The sequence below is a fragment of the Perognathus longimembris genome, chromosome 13, assembly GCF_023159225.1.
Source record: "Perognathus longimembris pacificus isolate PPM17 chromosome 13, ASM2315922v1, whole genome shotgun sequence".
Lineage (NCBI taxonomy): Eukaryota > Metazoa > Chordata > Mammalia > Rodentia > Heteromyidae > Perognathus > Perognathus longimembris.
In genome coordinates this window covers 15603132-15619725 of record NC_063173.1, presented here as the reverse complement: position 1 = coordinate 15619725, position 16594 = coordinate 15603132, and the positions used below count along the sequence as shown (strand labels likewise).

General features: G+C 44.3%; 1 protein-coding gene across 2 annotated transcripts in view; it reads right to left on the bottom strand.

Annotated features, from left to right (window-relative positions):
- The window catches only part of Ppfibp2 (PPFIA binding protein 2), a 133074-nt gene that overhangs the window by 114913 nt on the left and 1567 nt on the right, over window positions 1-16594 (bottom strand). The gene's annotated exons all lie outside the window — the stretch shown is intronic.

The window sequence follows — 16594 nt, the reverse complement described above, 5'->3', positions numbered from 1 at the left end:
CAGGTCCCTGCCTCCCCCCTCTCCACACTTCAACTCTGCTTTCCACTTCCCCACTCTCTTATTCTGCACAATGTAGAGATGACTCTACCTCCATTCCCAAAGTTTGACAGTTGGTCAGCACACAGAGTCCTCACCCCGAAACTACCTTTCTCCATCCACAGCCTAGCTTATACCTAGTCTACTCCTTGGTGAGTTCTGTTTCTTTGGACACACTAGCCTCACCCTCTACATGGAAGCCAGGATCAAGTATCCCTTTGTCCTCCTCCCCGTCACTCAAGCGTCCAGATCTCTAATCTCATTTGCTTCCTGACAGACTCCCTCTGGCTAGCATGCACCTTTGTTATGAAATGGAAGTTCTGGATTCCCCTTTCTCCCATTCCACACTTTTCTGCTGGGTCCAGCCCCCATCCCTCTGGCCTTCTAGTCTATCATCACTGTGATCCATCTTCTCAGTTGTGCCCCTGAGCTGAATCTGCATCTTTTCCTCTCCTTTCTCTCACGCCACACAAACATCAAAGTACATCCTCACCTGACACCCCATGTCACCCTACACCCCAGTTACTATGTACTGTTTCTCCTAGGCTTCATAGCCTACTGCACCCACTGAAGGGAGATTTCTATCCGTGTACATGCTGCCCTTCGCCTCCCCAGCTGGGGGTTCCCATTATTACTTAATGGAAAGGCAGCCTAGGCTGGGGTTAAAGGCACAAGCTGAAGTTAGACGGCCTGAGTGAAATCTCCGATTATAATACTCACTATGTGTACAGAGCAAGGGATGTAATCTCAGAGCCTCCCCTTCTTTGTGAAAAGAGCAATATCTACCTGGAAGGTGGGGGTGTTCAAGGTATTAAGAGAGCAAAGCACTTAGCCTAAGTCAATATGAGTCAGCAGGATTGCTGTCCTTGGTGTCCCGTCATTGTCATTTGGGTCAAAGCACTCTGTGGGCTCCTCTTGAACTATGCATCCTGCATTCATCTGTGACCTGTCCCCTATCCCCTCCCTCACCTTCAGTCGTCAGGTGGCTGTAGCTCTCTGCAGAGATGCTTTGGCTAGCCTGAGTGCGAGTATTCAGAACCTGGGCGCGTTATGGCCTCCTCTTACCCAAGTCTAATCTTATGAGTTGGTATCAAAATTAGACCTGACCCCAAGCTGCTCTAGATTCATGATGGTATTAATAAAAGCTGCCATTTGTTAGGCATTCTCTCTCCCTTCCACTGAGCAAAGCATGTATGTGTACGTGTATCACATGTGTCAATGATCATAAGTATTATAACCAAATCTCACAGACAAAACTGAAACTGGAAGCGCTTAATCAGTTCCTCCAAATCACATATCCAGAAAGCAGCAGCTACAAGATGTGAGCCCAAGCAGTCTGCTGCTACAGTTACACATCACTTCCTCGCCAAGCCTCAACCTTTCCTACCACATTCTGACTCCCTCATCCTCTAGCCACACACTGGAGAACATTTTTATGTCACTGTACCTTTTCTTACCATTCCCTTTAACCAAAAGGCTTTCTCCTAGTCTTTGTCCAGAAAAGTTCATTTTTGAATACTCAGAGATTTCTAGATCCTTCACAAAAGCAGTCCTACTCCATCCAAATGAGCCACTACTGCAAGTCACACATGCACTCATACCTTCATTTGATTTCTGTCTCATGTTGCCATGGAGATGTCCAATGGGAAGACATCAGCATCCTCTCTTTCATAGTTCAATGTCTTATGGGTGAGCTTGACTCCATCTTTCTCTCCTGTCCAAGGAAGAGACTGTAATCATCTAGCTCTCCACTAGAAGTGAACCTCCTTCTTCAGCTAAGGGTTGATGTGCTGATGACCCTGTGGGCCACATTCTCTAAACATCTTTATTTATCTATAAGGCAGATATCTTTGTATCCCTCTGATATGTAGTCTTATTTTTCAACGGTTGCCAATTTCCATGGTATAAACAATTACTATATCCCAAACCACTGAGGTCACTCATTGAAGGACAGTGCAACAGTTCCCATAGAAGTGTTATTCTAGGTGGCATACTCATGACCACTGCTAAGGGTAAAAGCACTCTCACTGGCTCATAGACTCCATCCAGGCCAACGCTGCTGTAACTTCCTTTCACATGATGCCCTGTCTAAGAGCTCAGCCCCCATTAGCAACCTGTAATGGACACTGTAATTCACTTTCTTACATAGGGATGCCAAGAAGGTGGTCTGGGAGAAAGGGCATTGTGTTGTAGCCACTAGACAATGCTTGCCCAAAGTGAATTAGTCTTAGTGCCTGGCTTATAGATGAGCCTTGTCAGAAAGGGCAGTGTGGATCGGGCTTTTTTTTTTTTTTTTTGCCAGTTCTGGGCCTTGGACTCAGGGCCTGAGCACTGTCCCTGGCTTCTTTTTGCTCAAGGTTAGTACTCTGCCACTTGAGCCACAGCACCACTTCTGGCTGTTTTCTATATATGTGGTGCTGGGGAATCGAACCCAGGGCTTCACGTATGCGAGTCAAGTACTCTTGCCACTAGGCCATATTCCCAGCCCCTGAATCGGGCTTTAGGTAACATGCACAATGAACAGAAAATGGGGTTATCATATCCCACAAACTTCCCTCCCAGTAATCCTCTCCTACATTCTTTCCCCTCGCCATCCTACCCTCATGAGAAACTCTTACCCCACTGACAAACCCTAATAAATAACACCAGCAAGAAGAGATTATTGAAGTAGAGTGACAAGCAAGCATATTCATTATACACTTCCTTATAATTCTGTGTATTCTGGAATTTTTTCCAATAATAGAAACTTGAAAAGAATATCTAGGTGTGGTAGTTGTAATCCCAGTACATGGGAGGCTGACATAGGAGGATGAATAGTTCAAATCCAGGCTGGGCTATGTGGCAAAATCCTATCTCAAACCTCCCCATTGCAAAAAACAGAAAAACAAAACAAAACCATGTTTAAAGGAAAAAAACCTGCTTCCCAAGGCTCTGAGATTGTCAAGCAAGGGGAGGAAGTGGTAACAGTGTGCAAGATTCCACTTTCCCTTTACTCAGCAGAACTGAGATGCGAACTAAATTCCTGATGATTCAGGTGGTGCTCTTTCTACAGTGCCATTCAGACTCCCTGACCAAACTCTCCTCATGGCTCAAACGTTTCTCCGTGGCTTACAATCTCATCATCTCTCAGCGAGGCTGCAAAAGCTGCCTCCTCTAAGTGACCTATCTGCAGCCAACTCCCCTTCAATCCTTCCTTCCCAGTACATCAGGGCATGTTCTGTAAAGTTCACTTCATACCTCCCCTGCTCCCAAGCCCTGCAGGGCTGGCTCTTCACTCCTGGCAGGGGGGACAAAAGCTACATTGTGCAGCTCATCCAAAGTCCTCACCTTCTAGTTACAGACTGAATAAATCCCTACCCTTTAAATATAGAAAAGCTACAGAGTGTGACAGTGAGAAGTACAGAAAAACCTGCCTGTTGTCTCTGCTTCCTTTCCTGAGGATGCTTTTATCCATCTATTCTTTCAAAATCCTAACATTCTATGGCCTCATCCAAATGCATCATATCCAAGAGACCTCTCTAGTCAGCAAGGACATCAGCCCGAGAAGATGCTAGAAGTTCCTACTCTGCTCCTGATCAAGATGAGGCCCCGTGTTAATCATCGGAATTGTCTGTGCTAATCTTAAGAATGAAATATTTGATATTATTTCTTAATGTGCCTCTCTGTTTCACTTGAGGGTAAGGAGTATATTCTACTCAAACAACCTGAAGGATACTTATTGAATAGTTGTGTATCGTTGGAAAGAGAGAGAAGGGGCATGTGGCCTGCTTGGCATTCTGAAATAAAGATTATTTCTCCATTCTTGAGGCCTAATATTCAAAAAGCAAAGGCAACTATGCCATAAGGGGAACTCATCCATACCCGGGTCTGGCAGACCAACTAGAACAGAGGATGGACCTTCCCTGACAGATAATAAAACCACACTTTTCTTCTCATTCCTTTATTTTAGAATGCTAAGCAACAAGAAAAAAAAGATATGCATTGGCAAGCTTTCTTTATTATCTGAAGTATTCAGAGTCTCATGTTTATCTTTACAGGAAGCCACCTTCTACAAGCCTTTCTAGCTTCTGGCAGGGAATCAGCCTCCAGAATCTGGCAGGCATTAGGTAAACACTAATTGAATTAATTAAAATTTATTCTGTACTTCCAACCTTCATGTCAACATTTGTTGAGTGGATTCTGAGTCAACAAGATGGATTTTCTTTTACATTAGAAGAGAAAAGAGAGAAGAATTGGGTACATTGGCACATGCTTATAGTCACAACTACTTATAAGGCTGCAGCAGGACCAACACTTGAATGCAGTATTTATGGACTCATCTGGGGGCAATATAGTGAGATCATATCTGAAAAATTAAACATTCACAGAGAAAGACAGAAAGAGAGACCGACACATTTTCTCAAAGACCAGCCTGTGTACACTGTCAACAACTTGGCTCCTGCCTCCCTCAGAAGATAAGATAAGGAGGTTTCTCCTGAGGGCTTGCCCTGGAAAGGGGGATTAGCAGCTCTGCTTTACTGGAGGACACAGAGCCACATAGTAGGCAGATGAAGACACTGTGTAAAACACATTGCCAAAGAGCCCAGACTGCCAGAAGACAGCTTGCCCCCCGCCCCAACCTTTTCTGGGTGAGCCTTGGAACAAGGCCCGTCAAGCTTCCTCTACCACTGGATCTACCTTGTTCTTATCTTGGGAGGACAGTCGTGAGCTCCTGTCTATCCTTTACCAAGACAATGAGCCCTGTTCACTAATGCTCTTAGAAGCATTCTATAATAGGTTGAATTGTGTCTTCCCTAAATGTTATATGTTAAAGTCCTAATCCTCAGAAACTTAGAATGTGGCCATATTTGGAAATGGGATAATTTTTAAAGCAACAGCTCATCATTAGATTAGAAGGAAACCTAGGCCAATATAACTGATGTTCTTATAATAAGATTAGGACTCAGACGGGCACAAAGGAAAGGCCATGTGAAGAAACAGGAAGAAGATGCCTATCTGTAAGCCAAGAGGCCTCACAAGAAATCAACCCTATCAAAGCTTGATCTTGGGTTTTGGGCCTCCATAATTATGAGAAAATTAAATTTCTACCATTTGATCCCCTTGTTCTGTAGTATTTTGTTTTGAAAGCTTATACAAATTCATATAGACCCTGGTCTTGGATACAGGAACAGGCAGGTCAAAAAAAAGAAAAGAAAAAAAAGCAGCCTTCTCTCCAGAACTATTGATTTCTATTCTGATCCACCAGTGTTGCCCTTTCTCTTAGCACAAGGGAGACTGATGCTTCTTTAAAAAAAAAAAAAAATTAAACAATCAATGTAAAACTGCTCCAGGTGAGAGCAGTTTTTAGCATCCCTTTAACTATATTCTTCGTTCACCAGTTCTCATTTGAAGCATTCCTGGGGGAGCAAGACCCTGGAGCAAGGCCAGACATTAGTACGCTACGGTGAGAAAAATCTAAGACCTCACGCATAACCAGTGGTCAAGCTTCGCTCAGGAACCCGAGAGCTCTGAGCACTGTCTGCTTTTCTTCAACCCACTCAACAGCTCCAGCTTATGCGGGGAGGGGTGGGCACAGCCTGGCCCCTAATCTCAGCTCACCAGTCACAAGACGCTTGTCACGTCCCTGCTCCAGAGTTCTGAAGCCAAAGGGTGGCTTAGGGACTTTCCCAAGACGAGTGACCCGGAAATCCCCCAGTGTCACCCATGCTGCCACAGACCAAAGACAAGCCTTGCGGGAGCAGTCCTGTGCAGGGTTATCCCAGCCCTGGGTGCTGAGAACATCTTGCTCCTGAAAGTGTCTCAGGTCTCAGGGGAGTAGAAATGTCTAAAATATTCTGGAAGTCTTTATCCGTTCTTCTTTACATTTTTTTTCAATAAAGTAGAGCCTTTATTCCCCCAACAGAAGGTGCCCCCAAAGGTCCTCAGCCTCAAAGGAAGCAGTGAAAGCTATAGAAGCTTACATGACTCAACAGGTCCTAGAAATATCATTTCCCACTCTAACCCAGCCCTGAACCTTCTCAGGCCCATTTATTACCAGGTGAATGGAGGATACTTCTCCCAAAGAGTAAGAGGAACCACTTACAGCAGAAGGAGTCCAAGCTGGGTCTGTTTGGGGTTGCAAAACAAAAATTACATACACTGGGTAGGTAGCTCTTAGTTCTGGAGGTTGGGACATCCAAGATCAAGGTTCTCATGGATTAAATGTCTCATGAGAGCCCATGTCTTATTCAATGCCTTATGTAGCTCCTCGCTGTGTCCTCACATGGTGGAAGAGACTAGGTAGTTCCCTCAGGCGTGCTTTATTAGGTGACTCATGTCATTCATGAAGGTTCCATTCTCAGGACCTAATCGTCTCCCCAAATCCCTACTTCTTAATACCAATACCTTGCAGGTTAGGATTTCAACAAATGAATTCATAGGGAAGTCAGAGAACCTGGATCTACTGATTTTTTAACTCAGGTAATAGACATTATCCTCTCAGGTTATTATATAACAGAAATATTATACTTGCTTCACCCAGGGCTGGTCAGAGATAAAGACAGAATAGACCAACCAGCTCAGTACTTAGCCCAGAAATGTGCAACACCCTGTCTCTCCCTCCTCAGAGTCTACATCTCTAATTGTACAACTTCAGAAGATGAAATTGGAAAAGACTTCTCATCAAGGCTTAAATACTAAAATTAGGAAAAACATAATAATGTTTGAGAAGTGGCCAAATCTCTTGTGACCATCCTCAACATAGGCAAACACTAGGGGTACAAGAGTTTAAACACTGCACATGCTCAAGCTTTCTGGGTATTCTTAGCAGTACTTGACAGAAAGACAGCAAGGTCCTCAGACCTTCCAGAGCTGGAAGTTTGCTACAGCACACAAGCCCACTCTCACGAGTCCCTGGAGCCTTCCTCGGCTTCTTCCCCAGAGCCTTACTATCTAGCCCTTCTTTGGGATAATGAGCAGGTCAACTTTATCACACTCAAGGAGGCCTAACCAAGGCACATTCAGAGGCCTCCATCATGGAGGCTAAACCTGAAGTTGAGCTCTTTGGAGTTAGAGAGGGGAAAGGCCAAATCCTGACCACATTCTTGGCTGGCATGTTAGCCTTGGGATAACAGATTCTCTGTCCTATTCACTGTTATCAAGAGTGTCCATACTAAATCCGGAGATGGCTTTGAGTAAAGTCAAGTTGCACCAGTGTCTCTAGTTGTTCTTCTGGGATGCTGCAAATCAAGAGGGACAACGGGCAGTCACTCCAGGAGTTACTTAGGGAAAGTTCCCATACACAATGTGTGATAATGCTGTAATGGCACATGTTTCTCAAGTAGCTTATAGAATCCTTCTCAGGAACATCATTTCTCATTCAACTGTCACTTGATCTAAAGTTTTGTTAAATAGAAGTACACATGACATTTGGTAACTGAAATTTGGACATTGGAGAATCATTTAACAGTTCTAATTTTTTTTCTTTATTAGTTGATAGGACACAGAGACTGAACTTTCTCCTCCTGAAGTGTCCTGTTAGCATGAGATCTGAGTCACTGCAGCCCAGACACTACGTTACATCCCACTCTGAATAGTCAGTCTTTTCTTCTTTCTTTTTGTGTGCTGGTCTCAGGGCCTGGACTCAGGGCCTGGGAACTGTTCCTGAGCTTTTGTGCTCAAGGCTAGTCCTCTAACTACTTGAGCCACAGCTCCACTTCTAACATTTTGGTAGTTAATTGGCAATAAGAGTCTCAGAGATTTTCCTGCTGAGCAGGCTTCTAACTCTGATCTGCAGATCTCAGCCTCCAGATTAGATAAGATTACAGGTGTGACCACCAGCACCTGGCTCTCAGTTGTTTTTATTGCCTCTCTAGCAGATGATCTCAAACTTTGTGCTAAGGAAAAGCTTCCCATTAAGAATACTGGAGAATTGTTGGTGGGAGTGCAAATTAGTACAACCACTTTGGAGAACAGTATGGAGGTTTCTCAAAAAGCTCAATATAGTCCTACCCTATGACCCAGCCATACCACTCCTAGGCATCTATCCTAAACAGCAAAACCCAAGATATCAAAAGGACATTTGTACTTCCATGTTTATTGCGGCACAATTCACAATAGCCAAAATGTGGAAACAACCCAGATGCCCCTCCACAGATGAATGGATCCAAAAAATATGGTACTTATACACAATGGAATACTACATAGCGATTAGGAATGGTGAAATATTGTTATTCGCAGGGAAATGGTCAGAACTCGAACAAATAATGTTGAGCGAGACAAGCCTAGAACACAGAAAACAAAGGGGCATGATCTCCCTGATATATGACTGTTAACAAAGGGAGATGGAGAGACAGTAGAGACCAAGTCTGTGAACACTGTATATGTGCTTGATACATTGTAAATTGCATATGGGTCTACCTGACCTAGACAAGGGATGGAAAAACAGGTTGTAAGATATCACAAGAAATGTACACACTGCCCTACTATGTAACTGTACCCTCGGTACACAACACCTTGTCAAAAAAATTTTTTTTGCTTAATTAATAATAAAAAAAATTAAAAAAAAAAAAAAGAATACTGGAGAGGCTGGGAATATGACCTAATAGTAGAGTGTTTATCTTGCACACATGAAGCCCTGGATTCGATTCCCCAGCACCACATATATAGAAAAAGCCAGAAGTGGCACTGTGGCTTAAGAGCTAGAGTGCTAGCCTTGAGCAAAAAGAAGCCAGGGACAGTGCTCAGGCCCCAGGGCTGGCTAAATAAATAAATAAGTAAAAGAATACTGGAGCCGGCAGGTCCACTCTGAGAACAGAAGCAAGGTGTGGCTCACAGAGTTAGATCTGGGTTCTGAAGTCCAGGAATGTCAGACTAAGCAGAGGATGGGGCCCACTACAAACCTGCTTGGCAATAAATGACTGGCTGGTTCTACAGGATACAGGATAAGAATGTTCCCCGAGTTGAGAAGGCAGCTCCCACCAACACCCACCAGCTCACAGCCTGAACATGCCATCCGTGGAAACAATGCTGTCTTTCCATGTAGGCATCCTAGCACCCACTCTATACTCCTGCATGGGCAGGCTCTCAGCAAACGCTTACTGAGCTGCATCAGCCCCTCCTCCCTACCCCCACAGTCCCACCTGAGCTACTGCCCAGCCTTCTCTAACTCTCATCCCTCACCACACCCTTCCAGCCCAATCCCAGCTAATACTCCCACAATCCTGGAGGAGTGACATCTTGACCCCCCCCCAAACATTTGAGGATGTTGTGAGTGACAGCTTACTAGTGAAAGAGTAGCTAAAGCTGAGAAGCTTTTGTTATAAGTTATAGAATACCAAGGTTATCTTGTCCCACTCTGATATTTTTTAAGAAAGGAATTTAGCTAAGAATGCAGAAATTACCCCCATAACAGGTAGGAGCTCATAGTTTCTATGATTCCATGAAAAAGTGGGGCCACATATCCCAGTTGTGCTGGAACAGGATGTCCACCTGCCTCCCTAAGGTTAAAGTGGTCTAACACATGCTGACTGACCATCTTCCTCCTTCATCATGATGACGAGACAACCTGAGTTATGTGGAATTTCTTACATCATTCCAGACTAAAATCTGCCCTGTCTTAAATGATCTCTACTGTCACTATCATAGCACCTTCACTTTTCCCTCTGAAAAAAAAAACCCACCAAACATGGTAGCCCCTTCCTCCACCTGAAAATCACAGTGACATCCCTGGGTCTCCCTATCTGTTCTCAGCTCCTTCCACACTTGCAGGACAAGGACTCCAGTTCTGCAGCATCAGGGTTCCCCCTTTTACTTGCTTCAAGGTATAACCAGAGAACAGATCCCTTACCAAGTCCCAAATTCAGGATTCCCATTAATATAGCCATATAAGCCAATGCATATAAGTTTTCACCCTTGGAATGTAGGATACACACAAATTGATCTTAGTGGCCTAAGAGCAGGACTCTGAACTTACCTTGACATGTCCCAATGAGCTAGTTTGGGTTCTAATCTATGTGCTCCACCCTTGACCTGACCATTTGGCCAGCCAGTGCCACATCTAGAGGCCTAGGAAATACTTTTCTCCCTTGAAATCTTATGTTGTGCCCTCTGAATGATACAAACCAATTCTCTTGATAAAATGTTTTTTTTTTTCCTTTCAGGCTTTCCGAGCCCCAAAATGGTGATAATATCATTTATTGACCAGTATGATGTGCCAAGTACTGTAGTCAACATTGATTACATCATCTCATCTAATCTTCATAACAACCAAAGTAGGCCTATTATTGCTAAGCCATTAAACAGAGGAGAAACTTAAAGTCCAGAATGGTTTTTAAAAAGACTTGCTCAATGTGGCAACAGAGAACCTCCAGAGAGCCTGGATTTAAATGGAGAAATGCTTAATTCAAAGCCCCATTCTAGACCTCTCAGGGTCCCCAAGGGCCAGGGAGGCTGGGCCCCCAGGTAGAAATGCCTGCTGCCTCATTCCATGAAGGAATAAGTGGGGTGGGGTGGGCTGGAGGAGTCAGTTTCTTTCCCTCCAACAGCAGCAGAATAATCCTTGCCTGGGGAATTGTGCAGCACCAGTGAGCTGGCACAGTGAAAACCTAGACAGACACACAAGGCTGTTATTGCTGTTACCAGGTGAGCAGTATTGCATTGAAGAAGCAGATGTCTTGGCTGACCTCAGGAAGAACTTATATAACAAAGCTTCATGACCTCCAGTCAAGGTCAGTTAACAGAGCCAAGGGCTATTCCTTCCCCATCGTAATGAGTGAACCTGCCATCCCCACCCTCAATCACATTCCAGGTTCTTTCCTCCCTGTGCCAACACCATCCACTCTCCTTGGCCCCTCTCCCCTTTGCTTGTTGTCTCTGCTGCTTGCAGGATTCACAGTGTGGAACTCTGAGCTGGATGCCACATGTCCCAGTTTGATGAGCAGCCCCATCATTCAGGACTCAGCTACTTTAGCTGAATGACTCTCAAAAGCATCCATTTGGACAATTAAAACAGAAAATGAATGAATTAAGTATGCTGGAACCTTTAAAAGTCTGTTTCCTGGGCTAGACTGTGGCTTGATGGTTAACACTTGCCTGGTACATGCAGGGTCCCATGTGGGATCCTCAGAACTGGAAAAAAATACATCTATTGCCTTCCTTAAAAAATGGGGATAACAGAACCCATACCTCATTGAAGTAAGGCCTTTGTCAAAGCCACTCTACTCTGTCTTTGGAAAAGCTCTCTATTATGGGGCCTACCTATGCTTCCGCTGTCTTCATGAGGGCAGTGCAGCATTGAGCTATCTATCTATTCAAAAGGCTTTGTGTTGGAGGAAGGAATTGTCCTGTGTATATGCAAGGAACAGAGGTACCCAATCTGAAGTAACCCATTTTGAGTCTTGTCATGAGTTAGGGTTCTGCCCTCTTTCTTTTCCTTTAGTAGTAGTTAATACAACATAGCTCTCCTCTTGGCTCCTACATATCTCTCTCCCCTCCTTTCTCTATCCCCTTTGCTCTCTCTTTCCTCTCACTCTATCATTTCAGTCTCAGCATGAGGAAACATACATACACACACACACACATACATACACACACACAACAATCTCAGAAAGTTTTCTCTCAAAACTGAATTCCCATACACTTTGTGACTTTTTTTTTTTTTTTTTTTTTGGCCAGTCCTGGGCCTTGGACTCAGGGCCTGAGCACTGTCCCTGGCTTCTTCCCGCTCAAGGCTAGCACTCTGCCACTTGAGCCACAGCGCCGCTTCTGGCCGTTTTCTGTATATGTGGTGCTGGGGAATTGAACCTAGGGCCTCGTGTATCCAAGGCAGGCACTCTTGCCACTAGGCTATATCCCCAGCCCCTCTTTGTGACTTTTTGATTGGCAACTACCACATGCCAGGAGACAATCTAAATGTTTCACATACAGTGACTCAGCTCTGCCTTAGCAATTGAAACGACCCCTATGCTAGGGAACATGGCAAAGGCAAGACTCTATCCCTCAAGGTGAGAGGCTGAGGAGCCTGGATGGGTACAGAAGGGAGGGGTGAGGAGGCAAAGGAAACCCCAGCCTCCAGGCCATGGAGACTCCGATCAATGCAGAATACAGAGGAAGTCTGCTCATCTCTTCTAACAGAGGTGGCACTCACTCAGTCATCTGGATAGATACCCAATTCTCCTGTTCCTACAGGGCCTCTAGTTACAGGAAGTCCTCGTGGCTGGTGCCTTCCCCAGCTAGCTATATCATTCCCAACCCCCTGCTCTTAACTCCATTCCATCACTGTCCAAGCAACAGCTCATGAATGGATGAATGGATTCCTCCAAGTTTGTCTAGAAGAAATAAAGGAATGTTTGCTTCTTGGAATATACCTTTCCAGGATACTGGCAAACTGATGGTTGCAGTCCCAGAAAAACCTGGTTAATAGACATGGGCACCAATGAGCATACCATAAGAGTTCTAATGCCATAAAAAAAAAAATAACATGTCCTACCTCATCAGCCCCATGCATGGGAAGGCCACTGAATAAAAAGGAGGCCTTCAGGCCCCATCAGCCTTGGCTGCCAGTGGACACTTCCCCTGAGTCTCTGACCCATATGGATCCAGACCTGGTTGTTTTGCAAACTGAATTCACTGCAATCTGATCTCATACCCATATTTTCTGCCTAATGGAATCTCCACCTGGACCTTCTGGCAGCTCTCTGGACAAACTCACTGGGCTATAGATACTAGAACCCTAGGCCAAGAAGGCTAGGAGACCTGGGTCTGCCATTAAGAAAGGGGTAATCTTGGGCAGGTGACCTTGTCATTACCATTCTCATTGGTAAAATATAAAGGACAAATGAGAAAATGCCCAGACTCTCTTCTGATTCGCACATGAAACAACTACCCTCATTTTCCTTTCCCCTTCCAGCAAGCTCCTCCATGCTCTCATGCTGCTCACAATTGCTGCATTCTTCTCCCAGCAAATAAGCACAAAATGTCAGTGTCCAATTTGACTCCTTTCTCTTTCCCTCAAATCCAATCAGTCACCAAATCCTGCTGGATTTCTTGGCAAGCTCACACATCTCTGTTCCCTTCTCTCTAGCACTAGACTAGTGCCCTGCCTTGAGTCCTAAACTTCCTTCATCAAAGGAGGCTTATTATGGGCTATTCCAATAGCCTGTCCTCATAGGAATTCCCTCCCCAACCTGCATAGCCCAGAATCTTCCTGAAAAGACATGTGCATGGCTTTTACATAGTCGAAAACCATCCATGTCATCAGAATGAAATTGTGTGTGTGTGTGTGTGTGTGTGTGTGTGTGTGTGTGTGTTTTAAGGACTGGGCCCCACTGTGTTGCCCAAGCTGGTCTCAAATTCATGAACTAAAGTGATTCATCAACTACAGATGAACAGCACCACACTCAGAGCCATTTACCATTTCTCCCCAGCCCAAGACCCCAGCTTCTCCACCCAAGTGTCCTTCCTGAAGATTCTAGTCATGCAAGCCACTTCTCCTCAGGCCTATTTTTGTTTCTTGTCTTTCAGCCTCTGCTCTTGATACTTCCCTCTTCCACACAAAATAACTTGCCCCCTTCCCACTTCACTGAGGCAAACACTGGAAAGCCAGCCATGTGATACATGTGATACATGTAGGACACAGATGTGTGGTACGTGGGGAAGAGTGGAAATGCAGCAGGAGAGCTAAATCAGGGTCAGCCTCTACACAGCTTTAACTGTCACACAGGAATGTTATACTTTTCCCTGTCACTTCATAGTTCTATCCCATCTGTGTCTACTGATGTGTTAACAGAGGCTACAACATTCTATACAACATAGAATGGGGAAATAAAGGCATCATGCACAATGAATGCATAGCTCTCAGTGTGCATAAATGTGTATACATGACTGCGTCAGGAAATAAAAGCAGGACCTACCAAGGAGCACCAAACCAATGACCTTAAAACCAACAGAAATCATATATCTGTTGAAGATAAGGCTTGGACAAGTCAGTAGTCCCAAGGAACTCCTAAAACTCAGTAGACTTCTCTATGGCAGTGTCTCCAAGAAGAGTGTTTACCAGATGTGTCAGTATTAAGAATGATCCTGGGGAAGTCTAATGGTCCCACAAAACTAGCTTTAATAGTCTTTAGGGGTGCTAGGGTGATGTGGCTCAAGCCTGTAATCTAGTTATTAGAAGGCAGAGATGGAATATCATAATTGTACATGGGGATGGATTTTTGGAGAAAGGGGTGCTGGGTAAAGATTGGCTTACAATAGGAAGCCAGCATGTATAGAAAAGTTAGAGAGAATCCAACCTAATCAATGTTTGGGTGCAGTCCCAGCTACTGGAGAAGCACAATTGCTGGGGGTAGTGGTATTCACCTGCCATTTCTAGGTGCATCAGGAATAAAGAAGGTCCATCATGAATAAAGCAAGACCCATCTCAAAAATAACCATGCAGCAGGTGCAAATGGCTCATATTTGTAATCCTAACTACTCACAACACAGAGATCTGAGGGTTATGGATTGAATTGAAGCCAGGCTAAGCAAAAAGAGAAACAAAAGACGAAGAAACGCTATCCCCAATTAACCATTAAAAAATGCCTGGCTGGAAGTATAGCTTCAGTAGTAGAGTGCCAGTAAAGTCCTGAGTTTTAGCCTCATTAGTGGCACACACACACAAAAAAAAAAAGAATGGGAAAGAAGGAAACAAAAAAGTGCTGGAAGCTAGCTCAAGTGGTAGAATGCCCATCTAGCAAGCTCAAGGCTTGAACTCAAGCTGAGTTCAATCCTCAGTATTATAGAAAGAAAACAAAATAAAACAAAGAAGAAGTCTATAAGAGGCCTAGCACATACCTGTAATTTGAACTAAACTACAAAGGAAATTTAAGGTAGAATCAGGGTCCAAGGTTGGTACCTAACAAAAGAAAAAAAGAAAGAAAACAGTGATATTCACAAGACAATATGTTGGAAATTAACTGTACAAATGGGGGAAGGTGGAATCAGGGAGGAGGGAAGGTGGGAGAAAAATGAGGGAGGAGGTAAAAGCTTGACAAGAAATGTACTTGCTACCTTACTTGTGTAACTGTAACCCCTCTGTACATCACCTTGACAATAAAAATTAAATTTAAAAAAAGACTCTATTATGTATAAAGGGCTTGGGATGGGGCTTGAGTTAACCCTAGAACCACCATAAATAAATTAATCAATAAAAATACAAATCAAGGGATACAAATCACTTTCCCTAGATTCTGTAAAAACATGGACACACAGTTGCCATTAGTACTGAAAATGAAAGGATGCTTGGAAACATAAAGGTCAAGGGAAGTGGCACTCCCAGGAGGAAGGAGGAAGCAGGAAAATCAAAGTTGCCAAGAGGTTCAGCTTAGTTGTCCCACACCAAGTGCTGACTGTCAATCAGTCACATCTTGTATGGGAATTAACAATCTGTGAGCTTAATACATATTAGAATACCTCATTTGTTCTGTTTGTATCCATGCTTCCTCCTCCTCTATAGGAACCACCCAAGGGGCACTTCATCCCTCCTGCCCAAAATTCAAGTGCCCCCCAAATTGGTCCTGCCTCTTCATATACTGTCCTGTCCAATCAGCCCAGTGACTGACACCTCCTGCCCGGGCATTCTATCTTTCCAAAATCATTCCTCTTGTCCTCACATCACCATCCTCTCATCTCTGCCCGCCTAAGGCCCCATCTCATCTCATCTCATCTAACCTCAGTTGGTTTTCCCATCTTCCCACTGTCTTCTTCCCTTTGGTCACTGTTCCCTCAATCACCACTACCGTGTACAAGCCTTCCCCACCTGAGTTATCAGTCAGAACAGTGGGGTGGAAACTCTACAATCATCCCAGACCTATTTAAGCTGAAATGTTACACAAAGTTTCCCAATCCATTTTGAGACCAAGAGAGCCTGCACACTACTAATCCGCATTCCTTGTTGGGAGTGAAGTCATAGGCACATTCCCAGGCACAAGTTAGAAATGCAGGTCCCACCTCTGACCTACTGAAGGAAAATCTGCACTTGAAGATTCCAGGTGATTCTCAGGCTGATTACAAAAGTCTGGGAGATGCTACTCTTAGGTGGCCTCTACTCACTCATTCCACAAATATTTACTGGCTTTTCTGTGGGACTAGGAAAGGCCAAGGGCCAAGGTCTGTGACTTTGAAAAGCTCAAAGAACCCTAAGTCAATATTCAATATTGACTCCTTGCTTTCAAAGTCCAGACCGTGGCACTTGGCCTTCATGGCCAGCTGAGACCATGTTCTATCCCTACCACTAGCTTTTGTATCTACCATCTGTGATGGGAGCCAAGGCAGGCCACTAGCCACTTCTCAGGGGTAGTCCTAGCTTGCCTTGATACAAGTATCTGACAGCTCATGTCACCTTTATCTTTCTCTGCTGGGAGAAATCCAGCAGAAATCCTTTTGATCCCACATGTACATCACCCATTCTCAATGATCAATTCTCAGTTATCTCAAATTTTCCCTATTCAGATAAAAGACAGGAACTTCCATAGCTTTGTTTGCCCCTGCCTTCTTTGTTTCATTCCACTCAGTTTTCAAATCATAGCAATCTGCCTTGGCC